Source organism: Tamandua tetradactyla, chromosome 19, assembly GCF_023851605.1.
Source record: "Tamandua tetradactyla isolate mTamTet1 chromosome 19, mTamTet1.pri, whole genome shotgun sequence".
In the NCBI taxonomy this organism is placed as follows: Eukaryota; Metazoa; Chordata; class Mammalia; order Pilosa; family Myrmecophagidae; genus Tamandua; species Tamandua tetradactyla.
The window spans coordinates 52,749,194-52,765,885 of NC_135345.1; the positions used below are offsets into that span (position 1 = coordinate 52,749,194).

The 16,692-nt window shown below is 39.7% G+C and overlaps 1 long non-coding RNA gene across 5 annotated transcripts in view; it reads right to left on the bottom strand.

Moving 5' to 3' along the window:
• Window positions 1-3,149: 3,149 nt before the first annotated feature.
• Window positions 3,150-16,692, bottom strand: part of LOC143663618 (uncharacterized) — a 31,804-nt gene continuing 18,261 nt past the window's right edge. For 3 of the 5 annotated variants that reach the window (XR_013166074.1, XR_013166071.1, XR_013166073.1), the window contains one exon: window positions 3,150-3,422. This is a non-coding gene — a long non-coding RNA (uncharacterized LOC143663618). Of the gene's footprint in view, window positions 3,423-15,984; window positions 16,116-16,692 lie in introns of all 5 variants that reach the window. The other 2 variants (XR_013166076.1, XR_013166075.1) reach the window with 1 other exon arrangement.

The following is a 16,692-nucleotide window of genomic DNA, read 5'->3' on the forward strand; positions in this document are numbered from 1 at the left end:
TTATTACAGAAAATTTCACATTTGGGGCATTTCAAAGAGCATCTGTTTTATACCTTTTCATGTTTTGCCTTGAAACGGGGGGAGGGACTTAAAATGGTATAGCCACTTTGAAGTCAGTTTGGCAGTTTCTTACAAAGCTACGCATAGGCTTACCATACAATCCAGCCATTGTGCTCCTAGGCTTTAAAATCCAAAGAAGTTGAAAACTTATGCAGACTCAAAAACCATGCAAATTTTATAGCAGCTGTATTTATAATAGCCAAAAATCATAAGCAGCCAAGGTACTGTTTGATAGGTGAATGGAAAAACAAACTATGATAATCTGTACAATGGAGTATTATTCAGCCATCAAAATAAATGAGCTATCAGGCCACGAAAAAACATGGAGGAACCTTAAATGCATATTGCTAAGTGAAAAAAGCATGTCTGAAAAGGCTGTGTGTGTGCTATTTGGTTCCAACTATATGACATTCTGGAAAAGGCAAAACTGTAGAAACAATAAAGAGATCAGTGGTTGCCATGGGTTTGGTGGGAAGGAACATGGGCTTTTTAGGGCAGTGAAACTATTCTGTATGATACTGCAATGGTGGACCATGATATTATGCATTTGCTAAAATCTGTAGAACTAAACAAGACAAAGAATAAATCCTTAATGTAAACTATGGACTTTAGTTAATATAATGCATCAATAATTCATCAATTGTAGTGATATAACACTAATGCAGATGTTAATGATAGGGGAAACCATGGGGGCTGTGAGGCTAGGAATGAGATATGGAAATTTCTCAACAATCTCTCTGTAAAGCTAAAACTGCTCTAAAAATAAAATTTTTTCGTTCTTTTTTTTAAAAAGCAGAGATGGGGGAATGTGATAGTGGAAGGATTCAGGCTGCTTAAAGAAGTGACCCAGCAGATCCCATCTTATCCTTTCTTCATTACTGGAAGAAAGTGTGTCTAACATCCCCATGTGGAAATAGGAGAGCTAGGCCCTTGAGCACTCTGGCCAGTCCTACTTTCTCTTGACTGAGAAATAACAGAGTTGCAAGGCAACAAAAGCGTTTATTTGGGGTCTTAGAATTGCAATTCGGGGAGCACAGATTAAGGTAGCAACCCAAATCGTGTCCCATCTTGGGGCTTCCAAGTAAGGATTTCTAAAGAAAAACAAGATTATATAAGTTGTTTGTGCTTGGTGGATGTTGGGGATATTCCAAGTATCCTTCAATTAAATAGTTATTGATTTCCTTATCTTGTGGTTTGTTTATTGTGTTCAGGGTTTTGAGAAATATTCTTGCTTGAGGCTATGCCTACTTTTGCAGCTGAGATGAGCATAAGGGTAATTTCCTGAATGGTCTCCCAACTCCATCTTAAAACCCTTAGCCGCAGCAACTCTATTTTGTCATACTTCTTTGCACAAGTCATAACATAATGGTTTTTTCTTTGCAAATATTAAATGGAGAGACATAGAAACAAGCTAAGTCGCATTAATGTCACAGCCAGGATTGGCTGTTTACCTCTTCCTTGGATTCCATGAGAAATCCGTTGCACGTCCCTGACCCTGTTATTTGCTATTTTTGTTGGTTAAGAGAAATTAACTTGGTCTCTTCATACACTTCCTTCAAGTCCTGTACACTCATATAAGTAATAGAACTACCTTTCAAGTTATTCCATTGATTCTTAAAATCTTCTCCACCTTTTTTGCCCAATTCATTGAAGCTTGCCTTTATTTAGTTCTTACATGCACTATGCTTCAAATAGCTATGTGTCTAAGACATAGTAATTGATGGACAACCAACAGTTACAGGGCAGGAGGCAAGACTCTTTAGTTTGTGTAAAGAGTTCCAAGCCTGAGAAAGCAAGATTCCATCCAAGCATGCTGGGCTAATCCCAGGAAGCAGCCACCATATCAGCATAAATTAAATCTGCTGCACAGGGCATACCTACAATGCAAGCGCTCCCCTCTTTCTTCTGTTTTTAATCAAGCTGACACACCACAGCCACTGTCTCTCAGGGCTCAGCATTCAGGGACCAGCTACGTTTGGAAACATCCATTTCATCCAGTGGGATTATTATATCTTGCAATCAAACTAAACACAAGGTGCTTTCAAGCACAATAGATACATGTGGGGAGTAAATTAAAATGTAAATTAAAGTGTAAAAAGGGAGGAAATCAATATGTTTTAATTTCTTTTAAATGAGATTGCTTCTGGAATAGCAATTGGGGTTTAACTCAACAAGCTTTGTAAAATCATTCAGGTGGCTGGCTCCCAATGTCTGCCCATCCACTTCATGACCTAAGACCTAATTTTTCTCTCTGCAGCTGGGTGTGTAGCACTCCTACAAGAACCAGCTACTGCAGATGTTCCACCCACGGTGGCAGTGCCAAAATTCTCATTTGCAGCCTATTGGCAAAAAATGCTGTAGGATGAAAAGCAGGGTCTAGGCAGAATTTTTAGAATCTAGAAGTTGCGGCAGTGTGAGGTGAATGAGGTATTGGGCACTATTTATCAGGGTCAGTCTTATCATAAACTTTCATTTCTTCAGGATACATACATCTGATACTATCTTGTCCATTCAATTGTTTATTCTCCATCTCCTCCCACTAGAATGTGTTCACAGAGAGCAGGGCCTTTATCTTTCATATCTACTTACATATCTCCAATACCTAAAATAGTTCCTGGCACGGGCAAGATGCTCAGTACATTATATGTTATATAAATGCACAAAAAAATAAAATGGATTGATGTAGCTTTTTTCCCCCGGTAAACCAGTGTTTCTGCAAGTCTTTTGACTTCATTCCATCCCCAGCATCTGAAAGTCATTCATTTTAAGAACCTTTCTGGAAATTATCTAGGAAAGCTTTTTCTATACAAACAAGGGATTCATTGAAAGAGGAACTGCCATCTGGAGTTCAGCTGCACATTTTCTCTTGCAATGTAAAGTTACAACCCAATGTCCGTGGAGCTTGATGCTGGGTGTCTCCAATATTTTTTAGGCTTTCACTAAAGCTCTTCTCAAAGTCCTTCTACCCACCATCTGGTTCTAAAACCCCACCTGAGCTTTCAGGTTTTTGTTTTGGCAGCATTGTCTTCCAGCTACCAACATCTGGACTAGTTATTGATTACTGAATAAAATATTATCTCACAGTGTAATGCCTTAAAACAATAAATATTTATTATCTCAATTTCTCTGTTAGGAATTTGCAAGTGGTTTATCCAGATGATTCTGAATTAGGTTCTCTTGTGAGATTGCAGCCAAGATGTCAGCTGGGGTTTGACTGGGTCTAGAAGATCCACTTCCAAAGCGGCTCATTCTCATGGCTCCAAGGCAGTGCTGGCTGTTAGCAGGAGGCCTCAGTTCCTCGCCACTTGGGTAACTCCATAGGACTGCTCAGGACATAATAGGTTCTGCCACAGCAAGTGATCCTAGAGAGCAGGATAAAAGCTGTAATGCATTTTATGAGCTAGCCTTGTAAGTCACACCCTGTCCTCTCTGTAATGCCCTAGTCATTATAGAGGGGAACATATAGGAGCATGAATACCAGGAGTCAAGAATTTGGGGGGGGCATCTTGAAGCTGTCTACCACAATGCTCAAACATATGTTTCAAACAGATGAATGAATTATTTATTCAACTCCAAGTCCTCCAAACTCAGTCCACTTTGATCTATTATTTAGCATGAGGGATTAAGTTTCTGGCCTAAACTTTTTATTGGCCTTAGTGTTTTCACTCTGTAAGTGAAATTCGATGTTGAGGTGTATTCTAGCTTGCTAGCTGCTGGAATGCGATATACCAGAAACAGAACGGCTTTTAAAAACTTAATAAAAAAACTTTATGGAGAGACTCAGAGAGAGCAGAGAATGCTGCAGCACCATGAAGCAGAGAGTCCACCAGCCAGCGACCTTTGGAGATGAAGAAGGAAAACGCCTCCCAGGGAGCTTCATGAAACAGGAAGCCAGGAGACCAAGCTAGCAGATGACACCGTATTTGCCGTGTGCCTGTCCAGCCGAGAGAGTAGCCCTGACTGTGTTTGCCATGTGCCTTCTCACTTGAGAGAGAAACCCTGAACTTCATCGGCCTTCTTGAACCAAGGTATCTTTCCCTGGATGCCTTTGATTAGACATTTCTATAGACTTGTTTTAATTGGGACATTTTCTCAGCCTTAGAACTGTAAATGAGCAACTTATTAAATTCCCCTTTTGAAAAGCCAAAAGAAAAATAAAACTTTATTAAGTTGCAAATTTACAGTTCTAAGGCTGTGATATTGTCCAAATTAAAGCAAGTCTATAGAAATGTCCAATCTAAGGCATCCAGGGAAAGATACCTTGGTTCAAGAAGTCCGATGCCGTTCAGGGTTTCTCTCTCAGCTGGAAGGGCACATGGTGAACATGGTATCATCTGCTAGCTTTCTCTCCAGGCTTCTTGTTTCACGAAGCTCCCCGGGGGACATTTTCCTTCTTCATCTCCAAAAGTACCTGATTGCATAGGCGCTCATGGTTCTTGTGGCTTTATTATGTTTCCTATTTTAAAGGATTCCATTAAACTAATCAAGACCCACTTAGAATGGGTGGAGTCACATCTCCCTCTAATCAAAGGTCAATACTGACAATTGGGTGTGTCATATCTCCATGGAGATAATCTAACCAAATTTCCAAACCACAGTGCTGAATAGGGATTAAAAGAAATGGCTGCCTTTACACAATGGATCAGAATTAAAACATGGCTTCCTAGGGCACATAATCCTTTCAAACCAGCACAAGGTGTATGAAAATCCTTAACATTGGAAATATGCATTGTGGTACGTAGAGCTCACTGCAGGGCAGAAGATTCCATACCCCATCTCAAGCTCACTCCGAGGCACACAAGAAGTGAGAGGAAGGATAGACAGAGTTTGTTTGTTAATTTAACAAATATTTTCTGAACACCTCCTTTGTGCCAGACATTGTTCTAGGTGCTAAACCCCTTCACTTTGAGTCTTTGTTCAAATATCTTTTCAGTGACCTTTTGCTGGACCACCACACTTAAAATTACAATCTGCCCTAGCCTCCCAATTCCCCTTACTCTGCTCTATATTTTCTTGTTTTAGGACATGCGCTACCTAGGAACTTAGTATATTTTGTTTTTTTGCTGCCTTATTTGTTGTCTTTCTCCTTCCATGTCAGAATTTCAGCTTCATGAAGGTAGGAATCTTAGCCTCTTTTGTTCAGATGCTTACCACACACTGAGAACAGTGCCTGGCTCGTAATAGTAAATAGTGAGTGAGTGACTTAAATGAGTGGTGGGGATTCAAGAGTGAACAAAATGGACAAATCTCTCTGCCCTCTGGAAATGTACATTCTTCCCTTTCTCTCTCTCTTTTTCCATCCATACATACAACTGAGTTCACATGGGTTAAATCCAGGTAACTGAGAGTACCCTGTCCTGAGCTTCCAGTCTTTCCCTGCAGAAGCCAAGGCAACCTGTGATTTCTTTCCAGAGCAGCCAAAGTGACTTGGTGCAAAACTTTGACCAACAGGTCACTCCAGACCTTCGATTTTATGAAAATAAAATTTACCTTTCAAACGTAAGTTCTTCCCAGCCCCAGTCATGCTTCCCAAACTCTCAGCGCAGTAGTAACTCTGGACTTCAGAAAGAAAACCCATTTGTTTTTACCCTTAAATTGGTCAAAACAGGGTCACAAAGCTACTTAGTTTTGTCAATAAAGATCAAGCTCCCTCACCCCCTACTTTCCAAATGATGAAAAAAACAAAGCTTGTTACTCTCCAAAAGCCACATGTAAGGCAAGTACATTCTGCTGACAGTTTAATAAAAAACAGGACATGTCAAACAGGAAGCATCCAGGTTATGACAACTGGATTTAAACAAGGAGCTGGAGAAGGCAGATTAAAGATACTTAATGAATACAATCAACAAGAATCATTAAAGGGGGGTTTAAAGTGCATACAAATGGTAAACGGCTTAAATAGCATCTACAACCTTTCAACACAGATAATTACATTAGTGTATGTTATACAGATTAGACATAAGGAAGTATTTTTCCAGGTAGAAAACAAAGTAGGAATACAAAGTATTACATGTCAAGATCAACTGAGCAACCAACTGGAAAAATGAAGAAAAGAATGTGAATAGAGAGGGAAGTTGTTGAAATCAGCAATTAAGCTCTGTCTCAGGAACTTAAAGGAGTGTTTTGGTGGAAGGTTGGAGCCAGTGGAGACACAAAAACTTTGTAGCTTTGTTTCTTTGGCTAAAGAAGAAAAGGCCAGTAATATTTGGTGCAATAAAGTAGGGACAGTGCTACCAAACTGATCATCTAATGCTATGCTATGCAGTACAATACGGCAACCAATAGCCACATACGCTATTGAAAATTCTATTTAAATTGAATGATAATTTCATTTCCTGAAAAAAAATTAAATGATATTAAATAAAATTCAAACTTCAATTTTTCAGTCACACTAACCATATTTCAAGTGTTTGATAGCCAAAGTAGTTGGAAAGTGCAAATATTGAGCATCTCCATCATTGCAGAAAGTTCTATGTCAGCACTGCTATAGAACTTGACAGGTGAAGAAGCAAATATTGGTCAGTATCTATACCAACTGGGCCTGTTCTTCTCTAAAGACAGACAGACTCACAATTTTAGAGTTGGCAAAGACCTTGAGAAGCTGGGTCAAAATTCTTACTGCTTCTGATGCTTCTTTTTTTTTTAACATATGAGACCCAGAGAGTTCAATTTAAACCATTTATTGAACATAGATTTATAGAGGTGAATAAAACACAGTCCAAAACTTCATATATTAGTCATAAGGACATACATGAAAGAAATCAATTACATTGAAGTAGTAGATATTACAATACAGGGTGTATAAGACACTAATGGAGGTTGGATTTTCCAAAAGTGTCCACAGCAAATATTTTCAGTTTTACATGCACTTCCAGAATCTGTGTATTTCTTATTCACAGAAAAATTCTTGGAGAACTTTTTAGCAAGAGAAATTGTGTATACTGCTTAGTTATTATTTAGAATTTCTTGGAACCATTCCTTATTTGAACACTCCCTGTCTATCGAGCCCAGGCCTGGATTGGAGAAGAGAAAATGTGATTTGACAATTCAGTGAAAAGTTAGTAGCATTTTTCCCAATTGTACTAGGGAAAAGAACACTGCTGGGGGCAGGGGCTTTCTCTACTAGTAGGGGCATGGTGCATGTGACAGTGACATGTTTTATCAGGAAATAAGAGAGAGGGAGAGGGAAGGAGAGACAGTGAAACTGGCCTTCCTCTACTCCCTACAGCCCAAGTGCCCCCCCATCTCTCTGTCTCTGTGTGTGATTCTCACCATCTTCCCTCCCTATCTCTCTATCTCTCTTGCTGCCTCCCCTGTCTTTTCCCACCTCTTTCTGTCTGTCTCTGTGTGTCTGTCTGTCTATCTGTCTGTCTTTCCCTGTCTCTCTCTCTCCCTCTCTCTTTCTCTCTCTGTGTGTCTGTCTTGGCCTCTGTTCTAGTTTGCTGGCTGTCAGAATGCAATATACCAGAAACGGAAGGCTTTTAAAAAAGGGAATTTAGTAAGTGACAAGTTCACAGTTTATAGGCCTTGGAAATGTCCCAATTAAGACAAGTCTATAGAAATGTCCAATCTAAGGCATCCAGGGAAAGATACCTTGGTTCAAGAAGGCCAATGAAGTTCAGGGTCTCTCTCTCAAGTGAGAAGGCACATGTCAAACACAGTCAGAGTTTCTCTCTCATCTGGAAAGGCACATGGTGAACACAGTGTCATCTGTTAGCTTTCTCTCCTGGCTTCCTATTTCATGAAGCTCCCTGGGAGACATTTTCCTTCTTCATCTCCAAAGAGCACTGGCTAGTGGACTCTCTGCTTCTCGTGACTACATCATTCTGCTCTCTCAGAATCTCTCTCATTCTCCAAAATGTTTCCCCTTTATAGGATTTCAGTAAACTAATCAAGACCCACCCGAATGGGTAGAGACACATCTCCACCTAATCCAATTTAACAACCACTCTTTTTTGGGGGGGGCTTTTTTTAATTAATTAAAAAAATTAACAACAAACAAACAAAACAATAAGATATCATTCCATTCTACATATATAATCAGTAATTCTTAATATCATCACATAGTTGCATATTCATCATTTCTTAGAACATTTGCATCAATTTAGAAAAAGAAATAAAAAGACAACAGAAAGAGAAATAAAACAAAAACAGAGAAAAAAACAGATTATACATACCATACCCCTTACCCCTAGCTTTCATTTACCACTAGCATTCAAAGTAAATTTATTTTAACCTTTGTTCCCCCTATTATTTATTTGTATTCCATATAATCTTCTAATCTTCTGTTGATACAGTAGATAAAAGGAGCATCAGACACAAGGTTTTCAAATTCACAGAGTCTCATTGTGAAAGCTATATCATTGTTCAATCATCATCAAGAAACATGGCTATTGGAACACAGCTCCGCATTTTCAGGCAGTTCCCTCCAGCCTCTCCGCTACATCTTGAACAACAAGGTGATATCTACTTAATGCATAAGAATAACCTCCAGGATAACCTCTCAACTCTGTTTGGAATCTCTCAGCCATTGACACTTAGTCTCATTTCACTCTTCCCGCTTTGGTCAAGAAGGTTCTCTCAGTCCCTTGATGTTAATTCTCAGCTCATTCTAGGGTTTTCTCAGTCCCTTGATGCTGAGTCTCAGCTCATTCCAGGATCTCTGTCCCACGTTGCCATTAACAACCACTCTTGATTGAAATACATCTCCAGGGAGATACATAGTTTCAAACATACAGTACTGACTAGGGATTAGAAGAAACGGCTGCTTTTACAAAACGGGATTAAGATTAAAACATGGCTTTTCTAGGGTATATGCATCCTTTCAAACCAGCACAGCCTCTCTTCCCCATTCTTTCTTCTCACATGCACATACTTACACTCCAAGTACCAAATTCTTACTATTTAATTCAACAAGAAAAACTTTGGTAATCTTAGATTTATCATTCAAAGTCTATGATTTGTGAACTATCCTGATAGTCATGACGCCTCATTCACAACAAGAAGTCCTTATTTCACAATGTTCTTGTGACAATTAAACGCCGCCCCCACCCCCCAATCCTATCCGTAGCCAAGATGGAAGCACTTATTTCCAAAACTCCTAGGCGTTTTGGCAGTTAACAGCTCTCAGCTGAGTCCTGCTCCAGGAATTTTCTGAGCAGAAAAGAATGTCTCACCCAAGGTCATGCCTCCTTCCTGGGAGCAGCTCGCCTCCAGTGCTGGGTTAATCTGTGTGGGGAGGTAGGAGGAAGGCATAAAAATCCAGCCCCTTTGCCTTAATTTGTAATGAATTTGAAGGATCATTCTGGCTCCTCAGCTTCCAGCTGAGGCCTTTATTATAATTTTATCTTGGTTTAATTTCTTTCTCTGCCCAAACTTGCTTCGCTTACCATCCCCTCCCCACATTTGCTAACATTGAGAGCACTCCCCAGTACACCTCCTGCAGGCAAATCTCAGTCTCAGAGTTCAATTTTTGGGACACCTGACTTGTGGACTCAGTTTGCCATCAAGCAGTCTTGTCATCATTAGAGGCTTTCTGGAATTTGAGGATTAGTAAGAATCTTGGACAATGCCAAAGGTTAGCCGTATTGATTACACGCCCTATATGGATGATACTCAAGAGGTTATTGTGGGCAGCACTGCCCTTATACCTGTGCCTTAGGGGGACCAACACTTTCAAGTGCCTTCCTCAAAATAAGACCCTCTTTTGTGTCCATTACTTGTAGGGACCAGAAAGTACTGTCTGGGCAGAGACAACCTGAGCTGGGACCTGATTCTACATGGGTTCCTATCATAGGAAGCACCTACCTCAGTATTTTTCCTCCATGCCTGGGACCAGCGGGGCCAGCAGTGCCATCTGTTCTTGGACCAAGACTCACGTGAACACGGCCCCAATTCTCCTCTTCAGGGCATACTCTGACTCTCTCCTTCAGGTGTAGGGTCAACCAGATGCCTCAAGAGGCTCCAGACCCTGCCCCCTTTAGGTTGTCCTGGGACCCATGTGTGGGCACCAGTTCCTGAAGGGTGCCTGGTGAGAAGATCACTCCAGTTGAATGGCACACCATCTCTTTCTCAGGATTGCACTAAAATGGTGCTGATGTGATGATTTGGAGTGACTCATATTAAGACATAGGAAGGATTTGGGGCTCTGGGGAACTGGTAGTTAACTGGCCAACCCTCAGGTTTGAGCTGCATGTGGGCAGGAGTGGCAAGAATAATCTTTTTCCCATGTGCACCCAGGGCAGTCACCCCCACCGTCTCCTCAAGTTCCGAACCACATCTGGCAGTCCTGGGGGAACTATGACTAAATCATCTGAGAGCTTTCTAGACCTTTGCTCTGTAATACCAGTGTCCCCTCCTAATCAGTCTTCTCTCTTGCTTTCAATTGATGGAGTTAATCGTAACCATGCTGGGTGAAGGACAGATATCCTTTGTGTAAATGGGATCCCTCTTCATGTTTCACCCACAGGCCCCTTTATCTATACTCCATCATTCCAAGAGTGCAGCGTTTATGACCTCAAGAGTTCAAGAAAAGACATGATTGGAAGATGCAGTTTTTCTGTGTTCATGCTAAAATACTCTTGAAAGTAAAGAAAAGGTTATCATTCAAATTTCCTATATATTCTGGGTAAGGTTTGCATTTGGGTCAATCAGTGAAGCACAATAACAACCCATGAGAGAGTTATTACATGCCAGTAGTGGCACAATGGATGATTCAGTGTCATGAGTAATTGTGGTGGGCAAAATAATGGCTCTCTGGAGATGTCCATATTCTAATCCCCAGAAACTATGAACGTTACCCTATGTGGCCAAAGGGACTTTGCAGATGCCATTCAATTCAGAGTGTTGAGATGGGAAAGTTATCCTGGATTATCTTGGTGAGCCAATACAAGAACAAGGGTCCTTATAAAAGGTAAGCAAGTGGGTCACAGTTTAAAAAGGAAACGTGATGATGGAAGGAGAAAGTGAGAGAGAGGGATTGCTGCTGGCTTTGAAGATGGAGGAAGGGGCCACATGCCAAGGAATGCAAGCAGCCTTTACAAACTAGAAAAGGCAAGAAAATGGATTCTTCCCTAGAGCTTCTTTTAGGAATGAAATATTGCTGACAGCTTGATTTTAGGACTTTTTACCTATGGAACTGTAGGATAATAAATAAGATTGTGGTAATTTGTTATAATATCAATAGGAAAGGGTAATAATGAAATCAACGTTACATATATGATAAAAGGAAACTGCAGAGGCAAGAAAAGCAATACTGTTTCAATACAACAGATTCTGAAGAGCCAATGCTATGACTAATAATAACATTGCAACTTTTTCTTATGATGATGAAAGAAATGAAATTAGTAAGGAATGGTTCATTTGGTAACACAGAAGACAAAGAAATGGGTTTCTGAACCTGAATAGATAGAACCAGTGTCTGGACACAGTGAAAAATCTTCATGTGCACAGATTAGACAGAAAACAAATATGTGAGTACCTTTACATAGCATTCTAAATCCTCTTCAATAGAATGTCATACCTCACATGGGTTTATGAATTTTGTAATGCATTTTTCTTTTCCTTCTTTTCTGTTCCTAAAGCATTTTTATTGAGATATATTCATATATCATACAATCCATCCAAAGTGTATAATCAATGGCTCACAGTATAACCACAGAGTTGTGTATTCATCACCACAATCATTTTTAAAACATTTTCATTACTTCAATAAGATGTAATGCCAAAATTTATATTTCGACTAGCACATCTCCTAATATAACTTCTATGGACAGTTTTATGGAGCACCATAAGTACATGGAAGCTTAAGATTTTGTAGGTTTGTCCAGAGTGACGCCCCAATAAATCCCAGAGTGATTTGAACAGTGAATAAAAAACTATTTGCAAAGTCTTCTTGGGGGAATAGTGAGAAAGAGGGAAAATTCAACTTCCCTATTTGGAGGCCTAATATTCTCGCAAGCAGTGGGGACAACAAAATCAATAGGCTGAACCCTCAGTCTTGGATTCATATGAAACTTATACCCGCAAAGGATAGGATAAGCCTTCTTAGGCCTGACAGTCGCCCCAGAGAACCTCTTTTGTTGCTCAGATGTGGCCTATCTCCCTCTCAGCCAACATGGCAAGCAAACTCACTGCTCACCCCATCTCTATGTGGGACATGACTCCTAGGGGTGTAAACCTCCCTGGCAACATGGGACAGAAATCCTAGAATGAGCTGGGACTCAGTATCAAGGGACTGAGAAAATCCTCTCCACTGAAAGGGGTAAGAGAGAAACGAGACAAAATAAAGTGTCAATGGCTTAGAAATTTCAAATAGGGTCGAGAGGTTATCCTGGAGGTTATTCTTACGCCTTATACAGATAACCCCTTTTTAGTTAAGATGTATTAGAAAGGCTAGAGGGAAGTGCCTGAAACTGTAGAGCTGTGTTCTAGTAGCCATGTTTCTTTAAGATGATTGCATAATGATATAGCTTTCTCAAAGTGACTGTGTAATTGTGAAAACCTTGTTCTGATGTTCCTCTTATCTACAGTATGGACAGATGAGTAAAAAATATGGATTAAAAATAAATAAATAATAAGGGAAACAAATGTTAAAATAAATTGGGTGGGGGGAAATACTAGTGGTCAGTGAGGGGGGCAGTATGGATGGTATGTATGAGTTTTTTCTTTTTTCTTTTTATTTCTTTTTCTGGAGAGATGTAAATGTTCTGAGAAATGATCATGGTGATGAATATATAACTTTGTGATGATATTGTGAGCCATTTATTGCACACCAAGTATGGAATGTTCATACCTTAAGAATGTTCATGTTGTATGTTAATTGGTTTTATTAATAAAAATTTTTAAATGTAATGCATTTTAATCAAATTGTTTATATACATGGAGTCCCATAAAAATGTATTTGCACACTCTAGGTGGTTGTAACAGATAGAAAAGATGTGGGAGATGTGATCTTTGCTTATGAAATGCATATAATCTAGTTAGGGACAAAAGACCAACATGCATTAAAGTACCAGAGAAAGATGAGTGGGAGTATGAGAGAGATTGTATTCACGAGTGGGGAATAGATTTTAAGTTAATACCACAGGTAGGCAATGATGTGGAGAAGTGGCTGAACATCATTAATTTATCGAAGACTCCAGGATGGCCCCCAGTGATCCCTGTTTTCTGGTATTCATGTCATTGTGAGATCTCCCTCCCCTGGGTATGGGTCAGATTCAGGGGCGTGCTCCTAACGAATAGAGTATGGCAGAAGTGAAGAAATACCACCTTCAAAATTGCACCACTCTCGCTGTATGAGTCATTGCCTTGCAGGAAACCAGGTGCCATACCATGAGCAGCCCTAAGGAGGCAAGGAACCGACATTTCCATGCAACATCCAGCAAGGACCTGAGACCTGACAACAGCCATGTGAATTAGCTTGGAAGTAGATGTGCTATAGCTGGCCACCAGTGGCCCAAGTGAGCTTGATCACAACCTCATAAGAAATCCTGAACAAGAAATAGACAGCTAAGCCATACCAAAATTCCTGATCTATAGAAACTGTGAAATAATAAATTTTTGTCATTTTAAGCTGCAAACATTTGGGCTAACTTGTGACACAACAATAGATAACTGATGCATTGTTGATGGAAGTACAACCAGTTGGAGAGTAATCTGGCAATATCTAGTAGGGTGGAAGATGTGCATGCCTTCATACTGGAAATTCTAGCTTTGGGTATTGTCATCTACACTTGCTATGCTTTTTAGACACCCAATTTTCTTTAAAAACTGTCCTCCATTTGAAGAATTTCCTACCTTAAGTGCCAGCTCCTCTGGGCAGAAGTCAGATACTCTTTCCCAGCTTTTTTTGCTGCTTAAAAACACAGGCATCTGACCCAGTATTTACCAATTAGATGCATCCTGTGAACCTCTGATTCAGAAGAGAGGGGCATGGAATTGACCCTAGCAATGGAGGTACACAGCATTGGCCTTTCAGAGGCAGTAATGGCCCATGCCTGGCATTATGCTAAGGACCACAGGACCCTTTCTGAAGGTGTCTGTTTTAGGTCTCCACTGCAGCAACTGGACAGTGTGATGGGGATGTTAATATTCTAAAACACATTAGTTCAAGGTATTTATGTATCTTCTTCAGACGTTTCCAAGAGAAACACAACCTCTCTTACTGCCTTCCAAGTAAATCTTCTCCAGGATATTGGTTATAAATTAAATTTTTGTTCCCTTGGCAATTCTGAATTCACCTTGAAGTTTGAAGTCTAGGTGGAGGAATAGCCTACCATTTCTGAGAGACAGTCTTTTTGATTCAAAGATACTGTTGACATGGAAGTACTTCAGCCTAGAGTTTGGAGCACTCGAACAAGTAGATCTGACTATGTGTGTGCATAGCTGAATGCCTAAAGGGTTGCATTTAGACTCTTCATAGTTTCATCGTCACTTGCTATATTCTAAACATGAGGGTGTTAGTTTTCCTTTCTATTGGGTTTTGCACACTAATCTTTATAGATTGGGCAAAAAAAAACTATAAAAAAATCACCCTATATACTTGAGTGAATTCTATATTGATCATTGCTCTTTACTTCATCATCATCATCATCATTTTCATAATCATTAATAATGGCCAATATCGATCATTTATTTTGTACCAGGCACTGTACTAAGATACGTTTATTTATTATGTCATTCATTCTTCAAAATAGATTTACGATTAGTATTTTATTTTCACATTTTAGCTTTAAAAACCATAGCCCAGAAGGGTTAAATAACTTACCCAAAGTTATACAGCTGGCAAATTGGTACACAGGGATTTGAAGCCAGGTTGGATAGACTCCCAAGCCCAAGTTCTTAACCAAAGCAATTGTCCCCAGGGTTGAGGCAGTCTCATTTCTGGGTGTGAGCCTATATTATCTTCTTATCTGGAATCACCTTCTTCCATGACCTATCCAAATTCTTCTCATCCTTTAAATTTAAATACCCCCTTACTCCTAGAAATCTTCTCTAATAGAGGAAATTTTATTCTCTCACTTTTCTGAATATTTTATAGTTGTTTCCATCTATGCCTTTAAATTTTAGCCCTTGATCATATACAAAGTGACTTTGATGTGGACACTGTGTCCTACTCCCAACTGTGCTCATTCAGCACTTTATTGGTGGTGTGATTGATGGACTGATGTATCTATAATGAACAAGCCTGGATACTCTCTGTCACTTGGTCCTACAGTGGCCCTACCTATTGAATATAACTAGGCTTTTAGTAAAGCAGGATGAAGGCCAGCCATTCACTATCAACCTTCTCTCTGAGAAGACAAAACTTTTCCATCTAAAGTTTCATTTCATGCCGCTGGAACACTGGAAAGTATGCAAGTCACCACTGTCATATAACAGCCCATCTTAAGATTCTCATGCTTCCCCTATGCAGTGGTTTAGGGAAAAGGAGGGAAGATTCAAGGATGTAGGTGGTGGGTGGCAGGAAGAGCATGAGGGCACAACTCAGGAACATTCCAATCCTCTGTGAATTTCTATTTTCCATTTGTGTTATTGCTACCAGCAACATGATCAAACTAAACACAATTTTTAATGCCTAATAAACATAGCCTTGTTTATTTCACACTCCGGGTAAAATGTAATATATGGATTTTTTTTTTTTTGTATGCTGTATGGTGGGGTCACATTTCATTATTTTTCCATGTGAATATCCCATTATTGCAGCACCATTTGTTGAATTTTTCTGTTTGTTTTGCTTGTTTGTTCTTTGGGAAGTGCATGGACTGGGAGTTGAACCCAGGTCTCCGACATAGCGGGTGAGAATTCCACCACTGAACTACCCTTGCACCCCCAGATTTTTAAAAATGTGTTGGTCAATAAATTTGCATGGTCTATTAGAGATCTCCTGGCACTTTTCCTCCCTCAACCCTCCAACACACATACCTTGGCTTTTTAAAATTCTTCTTGTCCTTTGGATCTCAGCTTAGCAGTGACCTCCCTGGGAAGCCTTCCGTTACTCCCATCCAGCACATTAATTCTACTGTTTGTAGTTGCCTGTATTCCTGTCTTTTTACCTGAGGGCAGAATCTATGACTTAGTATTGAAATGCCTAGAGTCTAACAACTGCTGAGCACATAGTAGATAATTGTTGGATGAATGAATCTAGTCCAACCCTTTATAATACCTGAATATATATCATCTGTGCTGCACTTGATGGGAATAAGTTACTTACCACTCCTCAAGAAAGCTTATTCCAGTTTTAGAGAGTTCTACAGTCAGAAAAACAATTCTTCCTTAAAATGGGATCACATGTACCTTCTTGTAATTTCCACCTATGGCTCTAGTTCTTCCTTCCTGAGCTACACAGAATAAATCCAATCCCTGGCCCATCATTTATTCCTTGAGTGTTTCAAGAAATTTCCCAAACTGGGCAATTATCTACTCTTTGGTTTTTAGAACAATCATTCTGGATACTTATCAACATATATGAAGTATGTATTTCCTAGTCAACACTGTTTATGGGAAATAAAATAAATTTCAGACCCATTATAAGGTATTTCTCAAAGCCAAGAACTGCCTGGTATTTCTTTTTATATCTACTGCCTATAACTCAATAGATAATTGGTTTAAACTACTCTGGCAATTACTTGT